Consider the following 23214-nt stretch of genomic DNA (forward strand, 5'->3'; position numbering starts at 1 on the left):
ATTATTTTATTGGGTAGGACCTCGCAACCGATACAAGTTGGGGGAAGATACACCAGATTGGTCAGAAATTAATAGAAGAATTTCGGGATTGGATACATTCATAACAAGGGGAAGAAAGGGGTAAATATTGCCAACTTAAATAATGACAGAAAAAAATTTAACAAAGAACAAACTCTTGAAATTAAATTTTCTCCAACAAAATAGTTCTTTGACTCCGCACTAGGTTGCACTATTGTAGATCTTCAGTAGTGTCCTCTAGGAGAGAAAGTTTACACTTCTTACTTCAGGCGAAACAAAAACACATCAAAAATGACACAGTTCAAAAACTCAAAATTTTCCACGTCGTGACATCTTCTGAGACGGTAAAGAATTAACAGCGTAGATAAAGTTCAGCCCTCCTCCAGCAGAGGAGTTTCAACAGGCGCACATTTTAAATTAGCGGCGTGGAGGTGTACCACCCGGTACAATTATTATTATGATTACTACCTGTTAAATATTTAGAATAACATTGGAATAACCTGTGATGTTCACAAAAAGGTATTGAACTTAATGAACAGAATACTTTAAGTAATTTGAAGTGTCCGGCGTGCAATATCAAAGTGACTACTGAATGCAAAGTAACTATAATTTATTAATGAAGACGAATAAAATTAAATTTACTGCTATCGTTATCAGTAAAGTAACCTATGTTCCCTAAAGCAACGGGACATAGATCCAATTTTAATCAATGATAACATAGCAATCGTTATTTCAGTGACTTATGTAGTGTTATGGCCGACATCTTTAAATTGGACTTCAGAGGTAATACGCATAGGAATGCTTACACCCATTGAAACCGTTCTCATATATATATTCTTGGTTCGACTAAAAGTACCGCTAATTCGCTCTCTGATACTACCTATATATTAATGAGGGGTTTAAAATCAAAACTGGGAATTTACATTTTTTGGCGTAAATAATTTAAAGTATGGATAGCATTCAGCGAGGTAACCTACGCTCCCAAGTTGACAGCCCCTGGCGCCCATTTTAGTAGGCTCTTACGACAGGCAGGTGATACCGCGCGCGGGTGTTACTCTACCGACCCCACCTACAGAGGGATATGGAAGCCTTAGCTCCTAATCTATATAAATAAAATTGTATCTGTTTGTCTGTCTGTTTGTCTGTTCCACCATCACGTCAGCTGCCTCTGTGGATCAGCGGTAGAGTGTCGGCCTCCGGATCCCAAGATAGCGGGTTCAAACCCGGCAGAGGTAGTCGGATTTTTGAAGGGCGGAAAAAAGTCCATTCGACACTCCATGTCGTACGATGTTTCGGTTTCGGTTTACTCGGTCTGCCACCTAGTGGGGGCCTAGAGTAAAACGGAACGTCGAAATTGACGAGCAGACAGCCAGATGGCGTCAAATTGAAATGTCTGCACACGGTAGCTGAGGCCATACGATTATTATTATTATTATTACCATCACGTCGAAACGGCTGGATAGATCTCAACCAAACTTCATATTTAGGGAATACTCATCCCGGGGAAGGTTTTGATATGCATATTATTTTAAAATCCTTGAATAGACGGGGGTTGATAGGAAAACCAGAATGGTTTTTCCACCATCACGTCGAAACGGCTGGATAGATCTCAACCAAACTTCATATTTAGAGTATGCTCATCCCGGGGAAGTTTTCCATATGCATATCATTTTAAAATATTTGAATAGACGGGGGTTTATAGGAAAATCAGAATGGTTTTTCCACCATCACGTCGAAACGGCTGGATAGATCTCAACCAAACTTCGTATTTAGAGTATACTCATCCCGGGGAAGGTTTTGATATGCATATCATTTTAAAATCTTTGAATACACGGGGGGTTTATAGGAAAACCAGAATGTTTGTTCCACCATCATGTCGAAACGGCTTGATAGATCTCAACCAAACTTCATATTTAGAGTGAACTCATCCCGAGGAAGGTTTCGATATGCATATCATTTTAAAATCCTTGAATAAACGGGGGGTTTATAGGAAAACCAGAATGGTTTTTCCACCATCACGTCGAAACGGCTGGATAGATCGCAGCCAAACTTCATATTTAGAGTACACTCATCCCAGTGAAGGTTCCGATATGCATATAATTTTAAAATCTTTGAATAGACGGGGTGTTTATAGGAAAACCACAGTGTTTTTCCTCCATTTTCTCTTATACTATTGATTTTCTGTAAACTTCGTTTACCGTACGTGAAACGTCTCTTCATTATAAACAACTTTCGTTATGTTCATAATTTACCTTACTCTTCACATGACGGAGAAATTTACAATTTTCTGCTGGTATCATGCTCTGCCTTTAGTGACCGACAGACCGACAACGAACCTACAGCTTACTGCACCCGCTCACTTCCTGAGTCCCAGACTAGCATTTATCTCAGGGGTGATCAGTTCGAAAACTATAAAAAAAAATGTATAAAGAAAATCAAAAAAAATATATCGGCGCATCAAATGAACACAGGGATGAACGGGGCATGCAAATTAAGGTTACGGGGGACGACTCATTCATGGATACAAATTTTTGACTCCACAATAGGACTGGGAAGTGACAACTTAAATTCCATGGGCATACTGGACTAACTACAATAAAAAGATATGGAAACTGTTTCCTATTGAAATTGCAATGAGGAGCAATTTATTCACTTATTTTGCATACTACACATGATGACAATTATTACATTGGGACACTTCCATCCTGAAAAATAAATGACATACTACTTGGATTTACCTCACTACTCTGGTAGTGTAAAACATCTGGTGAATTCGCCCCAATTGGTTACTGGGGATCGAATTCACATCCGTATGAGTGGACGTTTCACCGCTGGAGATCTTCTTTCGGAGACGAAGGCACGACAGTAACTTTTTACTGTCGTCTCCTCGTTCCGTTTGGACATGAGACACTTCCGGTGTGTACATTCTGGTGAGCCGGACACCCACCGTGGAAATGCCATCGCCTCGAAAATCGGGAATTTATAGTACGGACAAACTCTAGCCTATTATTTCCAGATTCACAAACACGCCCGGTAGAGTTCATTAACTCAAAGCCTACTTCAATATTTACACTTGTCAATACGACAAGACGTACGGAAAGGTTCATTACTATGCTCTGGCAATGAAGACATGTGCCGTCCGTGGGTTATTTACGTATCTACCGCTAACAATCTCCCCGTGAAAACCCAACATCTGGTTCTGAGCAGTTCGACACAGGACGACTGTCCCTATCATATCCTCCTACGATTATTAAATAATATCATTACCATTCTTTATCTGATCATTATCATATTCTGTGACTACCATCAATTAATTTATTATTATTAATTTCAATTATAATCCTATTTTTGATTATTATCATTTGTCATCCGGGATGATTATATGCCAACCCTTGCCGACGCTTCAAACGAAGGGTCGTTCTTCCTCCTAATTTATCCGCACAATTTAATGATCAGCTTCCTAATAATAATAATAATAATAATAATAATAATAATAATAATAATAATAATATAATATAATATAATATAATATAATATAATATAATATAATATAATATAATATAATATATAATATTATTATTATTATTATTATTATTATTATTATTATTATTATTATTATTATTGTTATTGTTAATAGTGGAAATCGTGATTATCGTAACCCGTAATCATCCTCGCTGTAATACTTCAACTTCTCGCTCTTATTATTCTCATCAAAAAAAATAAAAATTAAAAAAGTAGCTTCCTTGGTTATTCTTCTTCTCCTTCTTCAAATATTATTATTATTATTAGTTAAAAATCTCAAATTTTTCATTTCTACTCCCAACATCATTATTATGTCCAAAATATAAAAAGTAAATTCTTCTTCTTCTTCTCCTTCAAATATTTTTTATTTATTATTATTATTATTATTATTATTATTTCACGTTTACACTACCGTTAGCGATCTTTATGGTTAAATGCATAAACCTTTACAATTTCAGTCTACTTTGGCACTAAGCAATTGATTTACGACAAGATTCACTTGGAGTGTTATTATTATTATTATTATTATTATTATTATTATTATTATTATTATTATCATTATTATTAAAAATGGAAAGATGATATTTTAATTTCCACTCTTTAGAATTTAGTCGCATATGTTAAATCCCGTTATGAACCACTAAGATCTGCTTTATATTGGTCGGGACAACACGGTATTCGGGACCGTACCTTCAATTTCGTACTGCCGTTAATTGTATATGGGGACACATGTCCTGCCAAGACACATCTCACAACCTATGGCACATCGCGGCTGGGCAAATACCTCCAATGCCGGCGATTGCTAAACTATTCCTTCCAATTTGAAGTCCATTTCCTTTTTCGGAACTCTTCAAACATTTAATTCATAAATTAATCCTCGGTGCGTGGATTCTACCACTAATAACACCGGCATATGCATTTTATATCATCTTAGGCCTTGCGATTCATCTATTTCATCATTACAAACAATACGGCTCAATTTATTTCACGCCGGATATTCGTCCCTCATGACTTCCAACTCTAAATATGGGCTCAAACCACTCTGGGCTTTTAACATATCGTGACCATTCTAATTCACGTGCCTCTATCGCTTTTAAACAAATCGTAATGGTTAAAATAAAGTCCAAAAACGTGAAATCAAACATTTACGTAAAATCAAACTCATTACGCGAATGAAAGTCTTTAACGCTACATGTCATCTCCACATTGATTATTATTTGCACTAGCTAACTCACGAAGCACTGTAATTATTATTATTATTATACTTTAACTTGCAAACGCACAAATATTATTATTATTAATAATTTACTTTCCTTTGTCAACTCACAAACATGATTATTATTAGTATTTTAATGACCTTCCGTAGGCAACACAAATTTTACATACTCTGGCTCTTTCATAATCTGGCGGTCAGGTAGAAAATATTCCTAATTAAAATACAAATGATCACCGCAGTGATTGAAAATCAAATAAATGGGTTAGCACAAAAAAGGAATTTAACACTTGAAATGAACTTAAGTCAAAGTATTACAAACAGCATGCATTAATTGAAAGAAATATATCCCATATTTACAATATATACAACAAACAAATACTCAAATTAATTAATCTAACCCATTATTACGTTAATATAAATTAGTTCGTCCGTTTAACAAAAAAATTAAATCATGGACTCGGGAGGCGGACCATGTTAAGTAACCATAATTAATTTACACTGAACCCCGTTTAGTCGCGATAACATCCCCCAAATATCAAATTTGTGTACTCATTCCTATGTAGAATTCCATTGTCTCGTAGCGGATGAGATATAGGCTTTACGGCCCCATGGTGATTTACTCGTCCATCATGTCGCACAATATAAATTTAACACAATAAAACATTTCTGGGTGACTACCCATGATTAACACCTTATTACACTATTTTATACAAGAATACTAATAACAAAAAAACACACTTATAGGTGCTCCTAGACCCCTGACACTCGCACAATATATTCTTCATATAAGCCCGAAACACACGTCGTGACACATTACGACGAAGTGTCGTTCATTTGAACCGGCGCGTATCGCGTCTTCAACCGGCACTTCCTGGTTTATTTCTAAGCCGTCTTGATAATCGCCTAGCTCCTATAGTTCCCTGCTCGGATGGTTATTCACCGTCTATCTTGAACTATTTACTTCAGGCTCCGCACACTGCCTTCCAAAGGTACTATCGGCGTTCCGTTAATTATTGATTATTTAATCACATGACATTTATTAAATTCAACATACAGTTGTACTGATTATTTACACTCGGTACTATGGATAATCTCACTGTTCGTCTTCATTCTCCTAACAACTCACTCACTTTCAGCTCTAACTGACTTCGAACGAGTCCCGAGGTACTGACTTAGAGTCAACGTGTCAGAGTCTCAACTACTTCATACGACTGACACGACTGGTGACCGATAACGACTGGTGACTGGTAAGAACTGGATGATGTGAGGTTCGACCGGTCGCAACTGGTGACTTCAAACGACTGGGTGCTGTGAGGTTCGACCGGTCACGACTGGTGACTTCAAACGACTGGGTGATGTGAGGTTCCACTACTGGACTTTTATGGACGATATGGTTTCCCGCCGGGGTCATCCGCGGTCATCTCCTGGAGAGGGGGGTTGGTTATCCTAAATCGGCATATGCAGGTGGATTTGGATCTCTTGCTTTATCCTACTTAATACACTGGCGATACACATTCATGTGTCGTATTCTGAACTCATATCGTTCGGTTATCATGGAAATATCACTTAATACCTGTCCTCCACCTTCCGCGCGCTAACTCGGCGTCCCTGATGGCGTGCTCATCTCGACCAATGACGAGATAGCGTGGGTCATTTCCACGAATTCATTACTTTAATTTATTACGATTACAATTAATCAACATGGGAATGATATCACAAAAATCCCCTCTGTTCAATTATGTGGTTGGAATAATTTAATTATTGTTATCGGAGAAGCTAACTGGAGTTCACTCTGAGTTTTTCTTATGTTGGTTTATCTGCGGGCCTGTGATAAATTTTCCCATTGGTCAACACAGCTTCGGTTAGTTTGAAATCTCTTCCTTGTAACGTGACAACACCAAATGCCTCGGGGCGTGGTAAAACTGGTACGTCATATTCTCGGTATTGGTGATACATCTGCTCGCCCTTGGCCCGAAATATATACTCTTTCACTTCCTCGTAGTCATTATTCTGTTGTTGTGAGCTCAAGATTTAATCCTCTTATCTTTTGACCAGGAAACCTTCTCCCCATAATGACAAGCTTAACTGTGGCGACGGACAGTCGCGATATGTCTAGCTATGTTGAAATTCTCCCGTCCACACAAAACGGACACTGTATTCCATTTAATATTCCTATATATCTGTATTTATCTCCTAAAAAACCAAATCATGAAACTAGGGCCTATCTCATCAGGGTACATTACCATGGCAACGTCTCTGACTGCATGCCAGTAGGGAAGTAACGTATTGCCATTTTCCTCATCATGCTTTTAAATTCGTGGTTGTTCCTTGGGTAGATGGCAAGAGAGGCGTCAATCGGCTCATCTGCGGGATATTGGCGGAATATAGTTGGAGGTTATAACCGCCCTCGAATAGATTAAGTAATAACACCATTAGTCATCTTCTTATTTGTTTACCTAAGAATCACTGGACCTAAATTTCTCCTCTGTTACCGCTTTATTATATCCATAACTCACACTAGCATAATTTATTGAGGGGCATTTGATTTTCCAATACATTCACTTGGCATTTACATATTTGTCGTTATCCGGCTGTCCTCAGTTATAATCCATTTTCTATTAGTTTCAACATTCTTAACTGTATTATTTTCTTCCTTAATTACGCCGTATGTACGTGAGTGCTAGAAACTACTGGATGCATTTCCACCAAGATACGTATTTAGAATACACCTGTCCTTGATAGGATTTAGGGCAAATATTGTTTCTAAATCCCTGAACTGACTGGGGGTTTATACGAAACCGAAACAGTGATTTTGCACTTCCAAAAATATACACAACCAAACTTTATGGAAGTCTACCTACCTTGATAGCAATTAATTTCTAAACCTTTTTTCTCATGTGCATCATTTCGATACGAGGATTAATAAGGGAGATATCATTAACGGACCGTTTTTCTGTACAAGTCCCATCGGACTTGACTCACGAGCGGGTGCGTGTAAAGCGTATTCCTTACAACTTGAAAACTACTGAAGACATTCGAAACAAAAATTTATATTTAGCATCCACCTGTCCAAAGGTAGGTTTTAAACGTAAATAACATTTCATGTTCCGGAATGGACTGCCGGTTTATAGGGAACACAAATGGTGATTTTACTCTTCCACAATATATACAGAACAAGACCAACCTGACTGGAAATCTACCAAACCTGATGGAATTCCACCTCTAAACCTTTTTTTTCATGTGCATTTCTTCGTCAGGAGGATTAATAAGGGAGATATCATGAATGGTCACTTTTGCAGGTTAAGTCCAACGGACATAGCCCAAAAGGTGTTTTACATGGAGCAGATTCCTTATCTATATAAATCAAATCGTAACGACTGTGTGCCTCTACACTGACTATTTTGGCGAAATTTTCGTACAGCTTTCCGTTTAAGGGGTAATAATAACCATCTCCATAATTTTTGGTTTAGTTTCCTGAAAGTACTAATTTTTACCCGCCTCGCCCAAAATCCACATTGTGGCATAATCTGCCAGAAGAATAAGAAGATAATTGAAATTTGACCAAATTATACGTTTTAGCCTGTAACGAATGGAAAACCCTATATTATTAAATTTTTCATTTTTTATCCCCGAAGAATATCGAAATATGCAGGCAATTTTAATGATGGTTCAGACCTTCGGAAATTCCTATCACATAACGGATTGCACAATCTCCGTTCAATCTGGAATGATCTACAACCTTGGTCTTATGACTTTTTGCCGTATCTGTATCCCTTTTACGTTTGATTTTTCTCTATTAATCGATGTTAAGTCAATTTGGAATTTTCACATGCATAATTCATACTTTCAATTACTTATATCAAATACAGAATCATCAAACTCTTCACGAAAATTGGCCCACCCAGTAGCCATATGTGAGCCTAATCCTACGTATGTAGCTGTCACATTATTATCCGAAAAGTAATGTAATGTGAGATAATCTTACAAAACCTTTACCCTGTTCCAGGTTTCTAACTCAATCTGACCCAAGAATAGATGACATATCATAGGACCAGCCATTTAGGCCACTAAATCCGGCATGTCTTATGGTATAATCCTTTGTCGATATGAGGTACGTTTAGTAGCAGTTAATCTGTAAATGAAGGTCTTCAATATTGTAAACACGCATATACTTTCGTATGTCGATCTATATATATTCACTGATGTCGATTTTTAGCGATCGAGAAAGGGTGGGTCTGCTATTGTAATCAGTACTCCCCACACCGACTTTGACTGGCAGTAGGAAAGGGTTCCTTCTCCAACTCCTGTGTAACTGTCATTAGTAAGGAAGGCCTACAATTGTAATGAATAGTTCCCTTCTCGATTTGACTTGCAGAAGGTAAGTGAGCATGCAGTTTTGTTTAAAACTCCCCTACCCGATTGGTTTTGGCAGGAGGCAAGGGTGCCCGCCATTATAAAGAAATGTCCTCATCTAAAATGTGACTGGCATTAGGCATAGTGTCCTGCTATTTTGATGGAAACTCACCAACTTGGTGTGACTGACAGTACGCTGGCTGGCAGTAGGAAAAGGGGCCTGTCATTATAATGATAACTGCATAACTCAATTTCGAGTGATAGTAGGGTAATTGCCTACCATTACAATAGAATCTCCTCAACTGTAATCTGTCTGGAAGTAGGAAAGGGGGGCTGCCATTTTAACGAAAACTCCCCAAATCGATTCTGTCCGCGTTGTAGGCAATGGGGCCTGCAATTATAATGTAAACTTCCCAACTTGATTGTGAATGCCAGTAGGCAAGTGAGCCTGTCGTTATATCACAAATCCGTAACAAACACTTTACATTGGAAACAACGTACGGGGACCTCTCCATGCTCTTTCTCGGATAACGCTAAGAGGCATGCAATCTTAAAACAATCTTATTTACTGCATGTACACTATTTACTTCGATATTCGAATACAATGTAGAATACCGTAGCGAAGCACGGGTACATTCACTAGTCGTCTATAAAATGATGAAGGAAGTCGTGGACACTGGATGAATTCGAAGAAACTTAGTTTCAAGGTCTAGCTGTCACTGGACACAGACTGTTTTTTGAGGACTGCTAATTTTTGCTGTGATGAACGCGATCATCATTCTAAGGAAAAAAAAACAGGAAGCTATCATTCAGCGACGGTTTTTAAGAAGCTATCCTGCCAATTGTATGTTGAATACCTAAAGTATTGAGAACATTTAACTACTTACCCAGGGCCAATAAGATCACGATAACCGAGCTCGATAGCTGCAGTCGCTTAATTGCGACCAGTATCCAGTATTCGGGAGATAGTAGGTTCGAACCCCACTATCGGCAGCCCTGAAAATGGTGTTCCGTGGTTTCCCATTTTCACACCAGACAAATGCTGGGGCTGTACCTTAATTAAGGCCACGCCCGCTTCCTTCCCACTCCTAGCCATTTCCTGTCCCATCGTCGCCATAAGACCTATCTGTGTCGGTGCGACGTAAAGCAACTAGCAAAAAAAAAAAGAAAAAAAAAGATCACGATACGCAACATCCTAACACAACGCAACAAGCAGGAGGCAAGTAGCGTCGAATGCGAAGATAAATCCGATTAAATTTTAGTTCGTGGGAGTGTATCTGTGTAAATAGTAATTATTTTATCACAGTACTGTGGATTTATTATCATATTATGATTTTGTATTAGCAGTAGGCCTAGTAGTAGTAGTAGTAGTAGTAGTAGTAGTAGTAGCGAATTCTCCCAATATTGGAAGACGTTAAGAAAATAACTCACTGCTTATGTGGGTTCTTCTTCTTATTCCAATAGGCTTTCGTTTCTTTTCAAGAAGGCTTGTTTACGTTCTTCCGACCTCATTGGTCTGTGCCCTTTTCGTTGTGGCTGCTCTGATGTAGCTTCCCGAAAATGTTCTTTGTGTCTAAATATTATTATTATTATTATTATTATTATTATTATTATTATTATTATTATTATTATTATTATTTTTACTATCGTCTTAGATATCACCGATGTCGGCATTGTCTTTGGAGGCAGCGATGCGCAGCAGAAGAACGAGAGAAAAAAATCTCCAATTTTTTCCTCATTCTTCTCATCAATTAAGCCCTAATGAGCTTAATGGAACGTATGCAATTAGATGCATTTCTTTGTTTACAGCGTTAATTACCGAGCAATTAAAATAACTCAAATATTTGATGTTTCAAACTACATGAAGCGTAACACGAATTAGAACTAGTTCACATAGCAACTCACGTTGAATTATATTGAAATTAACACTAGTGTAAAAGCGTTATACTAGCGGGACGGTAAAAGAGAAAATGTGGCCAAAGATGTCGACTAAGCAGTTTGAAACGTCCAGTTTAAGATAGCATTCGGAAGGTGGTGGGTTTGCCCACATCGTTAGCAGCCACAAAAATGAATACTCATTGGGAGAGGGAGAGAAAGAGATACAGTAGGCATTATAAAGCAAGCAAGCAAGCCTATAGTATTTCGTAACTGTTGATATCGTGGTCATACCCATGGGATCGACAGTTGTACGTTGAATTCGAACCATCGGGACGTGAATTTTCATTTCAAAATTCCTCACATGTATTGGCTGGTATTTGAAGAGTTTTCACCTTACTGAGAAACCAGAGGCTATACAACTAGACAATCATGCTCGATGTAGGCTTTGTCCTATCGTCCCTAAGCTATCACAAATTTGACGATCAACACTTTTAAAACCTTACTGTAGAGGTCATCCGGAGCTACGACCAGTGAAACAAATTATATCTTACTCTATTGTACGCTGTATAATTTGTATGAATCGATATCGCATTTCATATTAATAGCAACACCAACAGTACTGTTCTTACATTCATGCCCCAGTATCTACTTTCACAGTTTTGGAGACTTCAAGATGCGTGAATTTTGCTTCACTGCAGTTCGTTTACTTGCCAGCAATATACTGTCACAAGACTGGCGTATTAGAGTTCCTTCAAATACCCTGGTGATGAGTTAAGATAGAACAATCCAACTTAGGCTCATGAAAGCCAGCGCTGATTCACTCCGTCATGCTATGCAATTCGCACCCCTTAATTTGCTGAAGCTTTCATTTCTCCATGGGTCAAACATCTTCCTCCCATGAAAGGAATTAAGAATCAAGACGGGGTAATTTTAGGCTAATTTTTTCTTAAAGTAATTCACTGAAACCGAAAATCAGTTCCTGATCAACAGTTGTACATGAACATTTTTCAAATGTTCTATAAAGTTCAACATTACCACAAATATTTAATTTTGTGTCCCAATCAATTACTGGAGGAAACTTAACAATATCATTCATCCCGCCGTATTGTTGGGCCAATAGCTTGTTACACCCGCAGCTTTGAAGCGTAATTGTCGTTTGGTGATATTGATCAGTAGGTGCGAGTTGAAAGCGACAATACATTTCCATTGGCCTATTAACTCACCGAATGGCTCAATCGACTTTACCCTCCCCACTAAAATTTCATTCTATTATTACCTGTCAATTTAACTGGAAACAATTTGCTAGATCTGTCCCTGATATGACGCACATATATTTTAGCACGCCTCATTGTGTCAATGATTTTATTTTATTTAAAACGTTTGAATGATTGAATATGTTTCATGTAATAAATGGAGTATCCATGAACTATCCAGTCGGATATTCTATAGCAATTTAAATGTGAATGAATGACGGATGTGCTCACAAATAAAACTATCGTTAATACAATGCAATACAATACAGTACAATAACACAAATAATATTATTAATACTCACAATATCTCCCTCTGCAGATGAGTAGTAGTGTCTCGGCCTCAGATGCCATAAAAGTGTGTCCATACTCGACCAGAGGTAGTCGAACTTTTATAAATAAAAATGAAGTCCAATCATCACAACATGTGTGGTGTCAGTATGATCTCAGTCAGCGTCTTTTTATTGATTTTAGAAGTTTTGTTAATGACCTGTATTACATTGCTTTATATTGATTTAGGCTAAAATACGCATTTCCTTATAGAAATATTTTGCTTAAATAAAACATATATACAAAGTTATGGAAATTAATTTTCCATTTATTTATTCAAGTGATAACTCTAGCGCTCAGTGGCAACTTGAGTTGCTATTGAATTTCTCGGTGTACCAAGGTCGAATTTTTCAAAAGTTAATTTCTTGATAATACAAGCGATCATTACAACAATTATCAAATACAATCAACTACAAAATAAAAATAAAATACTCATGAGCACTAAAAAAGAACCAAACCAAACCCCATGGCACTACAGCCCTTGAAGGGCCTTGGCCTACCAAGCGACCGCTGCTCAGCCCGGAGGCCTGCGGATTACGAGGTGTCGTGTGGTCAGCACGACGAATCCTCTCGGCCGTTATTCTTGGCTTTCTAGACCGGGGCCGCTATCTCACCGTCAGATAGCTCCTCAATTCTAATCACGTAGGCTGAGTGGACCTCGAACCAGCCCTCAGGTCCAGGTAAAAATCCCTGACCTGGCCGGGAATCGAATCCGGGGCCTCCGGGTAAGAGGCAGGTACGCTACCCCTACACCACGGGGCTGGCTACTCATGAGCACTAATGGGTTAAATGATCTCAGGTGACACATTTGGCTTTTATTCGACGTACTTGTTAGACATTAGATCCTCCAATATAGCTTTGGTTCCTCGGACATGTGGAACATAACGTCCTAATTGACTCGCCATCGTTGGCGCGAAATAAAAATACGTGCCTATGTTAACTGAGGCCATAGGATTATTACTATAATTATTGTTAATAATAATAATAATAATAATAATAATAATAATAATAATAATAATAATAATAATAATAATAATAATAATAATAATAATAATAATAATAATAATAATAATAATAATAATAATAATAATTAATGAATACTACTAGTAGTAGCATTTTACGATGTGATCGCAGTTCCCATCAACGATATCCTCTAAGATGTGAGTACCCAGAAGGAATTACCCTCACATCGCTCTGTTCCAAGCGTCCTTTGCTGTTTGGGAGTAAAATCTTGAAAGCTACGTTGATTAGTAATATCTTACTCATAATCACTAGGTAATTGACTTTAAAATAATGAGACCGAATGCGTGTACAAACAGGTTGAATCAATAGTTTCAGGTTACTCGAAATGATGACATTAACGCCAAGTTAGGAGTTAGCTGTCTGGATGCTGTTGTTCCACTTTTAATCGGATTTGATGGTAGGGTCAAGCAAGAAATACATGAAAAATGCGCACAGTAAGTCACTCCGGGGAGTGGATTTGCAAGGTTAGCCTGCAAAGTTAAGTAATTACTGAGAGCAATGAATCGAACAATTTACCGGGAAATTCTAATATTCATCGTCCCTATCCTACGCTCCAAACCACCCATGCATTTCTCATTTCACAGCCTGTCGATATAGAATTTCTGACAACTATTAAGGATAAGCCCGCAGTAGGTTACAATAACGGCTCTGCTTACAGTGAATTTGGGACAAAACAAGATAGGACGGACAATCGTTTGACAATGCCAGAAGGAAGAATTTAAAAGATATCGTTGGATGTTACAAGGGAAAAATAGTGAAATTTTAGATATGACACATCAATTATATAAAGCACCGGACGCAGCCCAGCCCGCTTAGACGTTGTGAAGTGTGTCACTCAGGCCAAGAAGAGCGCTATCACTTTGTTGGAATTTTTCTGTTAAAAAAAAAAATCAACGAATACGAGGATTTTGTATATATATTGAACGAATCAACGACTTCCCGCAATTACGGGTTGCCACAATAGACAATGTAAAGCATATCAGGATAGAGAATGTTTTATCGTATAGGAATAAAGTCTCTTAGAAACCAAACGGAGCCAAAAAATGTGAGGTGACCTTCTCGATAACTCCTGCAGATGAGAGGTGGTACCCGTTTCCTCTTGCATGTTGGAAACTCGGGGGAAAGATAATGTTAATTTCTCAGTGGCCAAAAGTGAAGAAATAACTTGTAGTGTCATCAAGATATTTTCAAGTATAGAATTTCCAGAAGGTTTAGCAAACTGTTGGCCAAAGTTTATACGATCCGCGGTAATTATGGGAGCTGTAAATAAGAAACGAACGTCTATCCGGTAATGTCTGCTCTGTTAAACAATAAGAAAAGTGAGACTTTCTTTCGAATTCTCCATCATACTGTGAACAATATCCCGAAACGTAAACCTAGAGAAATGAATGAATTTGGGGAAGTGGTGATTTCCACCCTGAAATGTTTTACTTACGTGGAAATAAACGGATGGTACTTCTACAACAAAACATGTTTGTGGAGAAGAGTACAAGACTGACCAACAAATACCACGAAAACAAGAGAATTCGACTGCACATTCAGATATGTTCTGCGCCAGCTTTCCTGAAACCTGTCTACGTTCTAGATGGCAGGGTAAAAGTCCACTCACTGGCTCCCAAATTCCAAAATTGTCCCAATGTTTTTGTTTCCTTTTTTACTATTTCGTAGAAAGATGGCTGGAGAATGATTGAAATCATATTGAACTATGGACTTTCTACATGAGGCGACGCCGTATTACCAACGCTGCTGAAGTATAGAACAAGCCAGTTAACCACCGATTCGGAAGACCAAACACTAGAAAGGAGTATTTATCTGTATAAATAGAGAAGCAGAAAACGAAGCCTTTATGTATATGAGAGACGAATTACAAACTTCCTGGGAAAAAGAGGTGGAAGAAATACTTAGATCTTTATGAAAGTTTAGAAAAGGGTGTAGAGAAATCAGGTAATTGGAGACAACATATCTTGTTTTTAGAGTGATATTAACTTTTGATATAAATAAAACAACTGCTGAGATAGTTTGAAACACGCTAAAGATTGTAAATACAAAGCAATGGCAAAGTAAAAAGAAGCTCCTATATCAAAATACAAGCTTAGAAGTTGGTAACTGTGTTTGTCAACAGTTTAGCCATTCTACATCGAGGGAAAAGTGCGATCCGAATATGATTTCCAATTTTGAAACTTTTCCAAATGTAATATAGTGTGCCGCAAATATATTGAACGTAATTTCTTTCAAAAATAGTCCTGTTATTACTTTCACGTCACAGTACCGACGTTTTTATGGTTTTCAGAGACATAGCATTTTCAGGGTAGCCACTTAAAACCCACACAGTATTTTGATTGACAGGTGGGTAATATTAAAGATCACATAGCAAGTTGGCCGTGCGGCTAGGGTAACGTAGGTGTGAGTTTTCATTCGGGAGATGGTGCATTCAAATTCAGCCCCGAAGGTGGTTTTCCGTGGTTTTATATTTTCACACCAGGAAAATATTGCAGCTGTACCTTAATTAAAGCACCGGCTACTACCTTTCCCATCCTTCCGTCGCCGAAATCCTTCGATGGGTTAGTGCGAGTTAAGCCACTGACAACAAAATAATAATAATAGTGTTATTCATTTTTACGTCCCACTAAATAATTTTACGGTTTTCCGAGAAGAAACTGTGCCTGAATTCAGTCCCGTAGGATTTACTTTACGTGCCAGTAAATCTACCGACACGAGTCTGTCGTATTTGAGCACCTTCATATACCACCGGAGTAAGCAAGGATCGAACTTGCCAAGTGGGGGTCAGATGGCCAGCGCCTCAATCATCTGAGCCACTCAAGCAGGCAAAACAATTAAAAAATTAAGGATTCAACGTGGAAAATACAGTACTGGGCTGTACATTATTTTTAATGTGCATTTATTTAACTTTGAGCTTTTTCACTCCACCCATGTGAGGCGTGTGGAAGAGAAAATGTTACCTAGGGGAATACTTTACTCAGTAGTGAAGGGTAAAACAAGGAGAGGAAGAAATAGGTGAACATTTAAAATTGTCTCAATGGATTGCTATGACTGAAGATCCAGTCAACATTCCGTATATAAAAGCAAGTGGTTTCCTACAGAATAAAAAGCAGTTGAATGAATGTCTTACAAGTCTCTTATTTTCATTCTGAAAGCAACAATCAGCAATGCAACTTTCAAATGGATCTAGGAGACAGCATTGGTTGCAATATGTTTAGGCGAGTAGATGGACTAAGGAATTTAGATAATTAATTTTCTATGTTTGCCAACTATAACATTATTTTAATTTGGAATTGCGTATGTTATCGTTGCGCCTAGAAAGACCACTATGTGACGATGAAAATGAAAACCTACAACCTGTTTTCCAGTCATTGACTGGGTCAGGGATGGAATGAATGAATCATATATAGGCTGTTAGTACGATGGGGTCGCCACTCCCAAAGTGATTTATTAATGACTGATAGATGCTATGAAATGAGAATGGAGAGTGTTGCTGGAATGAAAGATGACAGGGAAAACCGGAGTACCCGGAGAAAAACCTGTCCCGCCTCCGCTTTGTCCAGCACAAATCTCACATGGAGTGACCGGGATTTGAACCACGGTATCCAGTGGTGAGAGGCCGACGCACTGCCGTCTGAGCCACGGAGGGTCCTATGTGACGATATAATCTTAAATATACTGATCCACATTACATACACATGAACGGTAATTCTATGATGTAATTAGTACAATACTTGCTGATGTACCCGTGCTTCGCTACGGGATTCTCAGAAAGACTGACTTTGTGGTTTTCCTAACTGAAATCAACATAGGTCATTACAAAAACGTAAGTATGAATGTAGCGATTAAAAGCAATTCTATCATATAAAATACTCGGTCAAATGGAAAGCCGCACGTTTTATAACGAACAGTGCTGCGGTTAGATTGCGGTGCCAATCTAATAGTCCTCAGAGTAGGGATTGAATAGCCCGAATGCTAAGATGATCCAGTGTGTTACGTACCAGTAGACTAGTATCAGAAAATGTATAAAGCAGGGGAATGGCATGCTAAAGAAGAAAGTTATCTAACTCCCCAGCTACTTCCCATCAATATTCAGGCAGGTTGTTACAGTCTGTACGACTGGGCGAGTTGACCGCGTGGTTAGCGGTGCGCAGCTGTGAGCTTGCATCCGAGAGATAGTGGATTCGAACCCCATTGTCGGCAGCGCTGAAGATGGTATTCCGTGGTTTCCCACTTTCACACCAATCAAATGCTGGGCCTGTACCTTAATTAAGGCCTAAGACACTCCTAGCCCTTTCCTATCTCGTCGCCATAAAACCTATCTATGTCGGTGCGACGTAAATCAAATAAAAAGTACTCTGTACGCAGCAGTAATCCTATCTACCGGAGATGAGGGGCAACAGAAGACACAAAGCACATCACGACAAACAATGGTCAATGTAATGTTATTGTTGATCAGTGTTATGGGCTTTCTATATTGTAGGCCTACACATTTAGTTTTCTTTCGACTCTGTGATTTGTAAAATATTTGATACCATAAACTGTACTTTCTTATTCTCTGACTTTACATACCGATTTTCATTAAATACTGTTTACCCATTTTCTCGTTACTCGGCGCTGATATGGACTTAGTAACAAAAATCCAAATTCAAGAATATCTTTGTGATCATAGCCAGTACGGTAACAATGTATAAGACATGAATAATAGGAAATTTAATACTATATAACCTTAGCTATGCAGCATTCATCGATTACACCTCTAATAAGAAATATTTGAGAATTACATTTTAGGCCTTCCCGTAAACTACCATTTCACTCAGCGCGAATAAAATAATTTACAGCCTGACTTTGTATACCGATTTTCATCAAGATAGGACTACTAATAACAACAATATTTGAGAATTAAATTTTAGGCCTTCCCCTAAACTGCCATTTTTCTCAGCGTGAATACAATTATTGACAGCCTAGATTGTAAAAATGTATTCCTCAACTTTGCATACCCATTTTCTTTAAAATACGACCACTAATAACATAAATAATTGAGAATTCAATTTTAGGTCTTCCCCTAAACTACCATTTCACTCAGCGTGAGTAAAATAACTTATAGCCTAGATTGTAGAGGCTCATCCCCTGACTTCACATACCGATTTTCATTAGACCACTAAGAACATAAATAGTTGAGAATTCAATTTTAGGCCTTCCCCTAAACTACCATTTCACTCAGTGTGAGTAAAATAATTTATAGCCTAGATTGTAGAGGCTCATCGCCCGACTTCACATACCGATTTTTATTAAATTCTCTTCAACCGTTTTCTCGTGATGCGTGTACATACAGACAGACAGACAGAAATTGCGGAAAAGTTAAAAGTGCATTTTCTCGTTACTATGGACATGACCGATACAGAAATACCTTTATTTTCAAATTCTGAGCAATGTACAGACAAAACTCTTATTTTATATATATAGATTAAACATTTCTTGACAGAATCGTGTTTCGATAGAGTTCTAAGCTGAAATACCTTGGCCGGGCTGAGTGTCTCAGACGGTTAAGGCGCTGGCCTTCTAACCCCAACTTGGCAGGTTCGATCCTGGCTCAGTGCGGTGGTATTTGAAGGTGCTCAAATGCGACAGCCCCGTGTCGGTAGATTTACTGGCACGTAAAAGAACTCCTGCGGGACTAAATTCCGGCACCTCGGCGTCTCCGAAGACCTTAAAAAGTAGTTAGTGGGACGTAAAGCAAATAACATTATTATTATGAAATACCTTGTCAATCAAAAAGTCATTGGGCACCTGCCTGTAATACTTTCTTCGGTGGTTTTTATCCCGTTAGAACCTCGTCGTGCCACTTTCTGCTGCTAAAACAGCAGCCACATTGTCCAGCATTCACTCGAACAGTCGACATCCACTAAAAATCGTTTTGCAAACAATCCGAGAGCATACATTCCTCAATCGACGGTCCATTTCGTTCCAAATATTTTCATTTAGATCGAGGGTGGGACTCTGGATGTTAGGAGCATTTCATTGTCTAAAATATTACGGTATGGAGTTCTTCTTTCACCAGAATGAATACTTCCCCTCCAACCATTACAAGTTAAAAGATGGAGTTCTGGGAATTGATACAGGTGTGGAGGCTGAGGAGGGACGCGTACTGTCACAGATAAACACCAGAGTTCCCAAGCCGAAATACGAGAGACAGCCCCACATCATCACTCCACCACCGCCGGATTTCCAGATGGGTACTAAACACTCCGGCACATGCAACACCCGTACACGTCCATCCGACTTAAATAATGTTAATATCGACGCATCGCTCCTCAGAACAGATTTTTACAGCTCAAATATCCTGTTGTGGCGGTCCAAACACCACCTGAGTCATCGAAGTGTATTGTCTTTCCTGATGTGGGGCTTATGTGCCACAGCTCTTACGGAATATCCGAGCTGGTGAGCCTTTGTACACAAAGCTCCAATGGGAACGGGCACGCTTGTTGCTGCATGAAATTTCTATCGGATAGTAACAACCGGTTATGTCCTATTTCTGGCAACTTATCGTTGCTTTCTTATCTTCAATTTATGTCCGTCAACTTGTCGGTCGTCCAGAACGTGCCCCATTAGTGCAATGCCCATCTGCCTTCCACTTTTCGTTTGAACCTGTTTAATTTAACTTTAATTGCCCTTGTAGATTCAGCCCACAATCATGCCCTTATTGAACTCCGATAGCTCTGTATTTCGTGGGATCTCGATGTCAATTGGTTCTCGTACGTACTGAAGCATGCGCCGGCCACACAAGTCAACTGCCCAATTAATTTCTAGCAAGCAGTGCACTTCAAACACCGATTCTCTCCTAGATGCTACGATTATATAGTAAGCAAACTATACAGGCATATTTGTTATTAACCTACTGCTCATGATCCTTACTGCAAAGGAGTTGTTTGGAAAATAACAAATTCTTTCAGCCAATGGGCTTGTTTCTTAGTGTCAATAATGAAGAGTATAATGTTACTACGTTCACGAACTGCCACTTCCGTCGAGATCCACCTCCCGCAATGTGTAGTTTTACCAGTGAATTAATTCATGTGGTATAGGCGAGATGAAATTTATTACTTTCATTAATCTGCAAGACCTCAACCCTAGATTTGCCATTATGAAAGTGACTGAGGTATGTTCAATGCTAGGAGCATTTCATTTGCAGCCAGTCCCTGTAATGAATAGAATGGGAATTACTCTCATAGAGCTAATTGGCGTATGCACTTCGATCGGTTAGGCTGACATGTATGTAACAATGCATCGAGATCGGTGAGGAAAGCAACAGAAAACTACCTCACTTATTTCCCAAGTAAACCCCTTTAGTGACACGTTGGCTACCTATGTCAGCTGGCTGTGGATCTATTGGTTCTCCAACTAGCTTTCGAATAGAGGACTCAACATGCAACTACTTTTACAGTTTTCAGAGTGCCTGAAGTTCTGGTAATATTGTCCCGCTCGAGTAATTTTACATGCCGGTATATCTACTGACATAGAACTATGTGCGCCTTTGAATACCACAAGGCAAGAGCCGCGATTGACTTGTGTAACACTGTGATGCTTTAATCGTCTAAGATGATTCAAAATCTTTTAGCCTCGGTGTAATGTCTATCGTGTGGTAGAAAAAGCATCTCCCAGCACCGCTCCATGAATGTGCAGCTTCACTTCTCGTCTAGATTGAATAGATGAACGTCCAACAGGAACTCCCCTGAAGCAGGAACTTTTCAATTGGTGGAGGAAATTTGCATTACAGATTTGTTAAGGAATGTAATGTGGGCGAAGCTGGAAAACGTTACTGATTGGCAAGCGTTGAGTTTGTTCGGTTCACTACTCTGGAGTTTTAATGTATACTAGCTGTAGTACCCGGCGTTGCCCGGATAGTTTCTGAATATTTACCTCTAAGATTTGCATTACCAGTTAGTTATGTGTGAAGTGAAATTTTCTAGAATTCCTTTTTGACTTGCATATTAATATGTTACGATCTATTATGTACTTTCAGAATTATTTAGATGGGTTTGATTTCAAGTTTTAGATTATTTAATTTTTGAGTAAATCTTCGTCCTTATGGAAGCTCGAATCGACTGGGAAGTATGTGATCCTGTCAAAAATTAATAAGTGATAACTATATGTATTTAGCCGTCGCACAATAGATACGATGTACAGGATTTCAACTGTCAATGAGACTGTCCCCTTCTCCCCCCCCACCCCTGAGAGATAAAAAAATCTGGATTGTTACCATTCATCTCAGTGACCCCGAAAACTGTAGATTGTCACCATTCATCTCAGTGACCCCGAAAACTGTATATTCGACACTGTTTTCGATTATTTTTATATCTCAACAACCCCTCACCTTCACCCAAAGGGGGCTGACCATGAACTTTAAAAAATTCGGAGTGTCACTATTCATTTCAGCGACCACGAAAACTATGGATTCGATACTATTCTAGTTTATTTTTATACTAAACCCCCTTGCCCCTGCCCATAAGGGTGCTAGGGGTGGCTTACCCCCACGCGGTTTGTCTCCTGATACTAATTGATAAGTGTACCAAGTTTGGTGAAATTTCTCCAGTGATTTGGGAGATGTGTCATTTACACACCCACACACACGCACACACAGTCATCTATTTTATACATAGTAAAAAGAATAAGATAATATTTATATATATAGCTTTTCGTTTATTTTTATATCTCACCCCCTTCGCCCCCACTTGGACTTGTAAAATATCCTGAGTATTACTATTCATCTCAGAGACTCTGAAATCTATGGATTCGAAACTGTTTTGAATTATTTCTATATCTCACTCCCCCCCTTCGCTTCCCACCTAAGAGGGGGTCTGAACTTGGATGTAAAAAATATTCTGGAGTATTACTTTTCAACTCACCGACCCCGAAAACTATGAATTCGACACTATTCTCGATTATTTTTATAACTAATCCCCCTGACCCCTCCCTTAAAGGCGCTAGGGATGGCTTAACCCCGCAGTGCTGGTCTCCCGGTAGTAAGTAATATGTGTACTAAATTTGGTTGAAATTTCTCAAGTGGTTTAGGAGAAGATGTGTTATTTACACACACATACATCCATTTTTATATATAGTAAGATTTTTATACTTCACGCCCTTTCCATCCCCGTCCAAAGGAGTCCTATGAGTGTCTTACACAACAGTATATTTTTTTCAGATAGTAAGTCTTATGTGTACCAATTTTGGTTGGCAGCTATGCCCAAACGTACATGCATAATCTCGCTGCTCTAGAATCCTGGAGCTGACGTTGCCATGGTTACGGCAGTTCATTCCTTTATTCCGATTCCTAGAGCAGGGGTAGTGCGGTGCCAGTATCTCCGTAACTGTTGGTTTTATGGCCTTAAAACATGGTTTTCGGGCCCGTTGGGCTTACCGAGGTTTGTTCTTTGCGTCAAGAGGATTAAATTGAGCTTTGTCTCGTCCTTGTACGACAAATTCTATATTTTGTCAATATTAGCCTATTATTTATATATCCCCCCCGTGCCCCCCACCGCGAATTGTTTGGAAAATAGAATACAGCCCATGTTACTCACTGGCAATATAGCTTTCTATAGGTGAAGTAATTTTTAAAATCGGTTCAGT

The sequence above is a fragment of the Anabrus simplex genome, chromosome 5 (genome assembly GCF_040414725.1).
Source record: "Anabrus simplex isolate iqAnaSimp1 chromosome 5, ASM4041472v1, whole genome shotgun sequence".
Taxonomy (NCBI): Eukaryota; Metazoa; Arthropoda; class Insecta; order Orthoptera; family Tettigoniidae; genus Anabrus; species Anabrus simplex.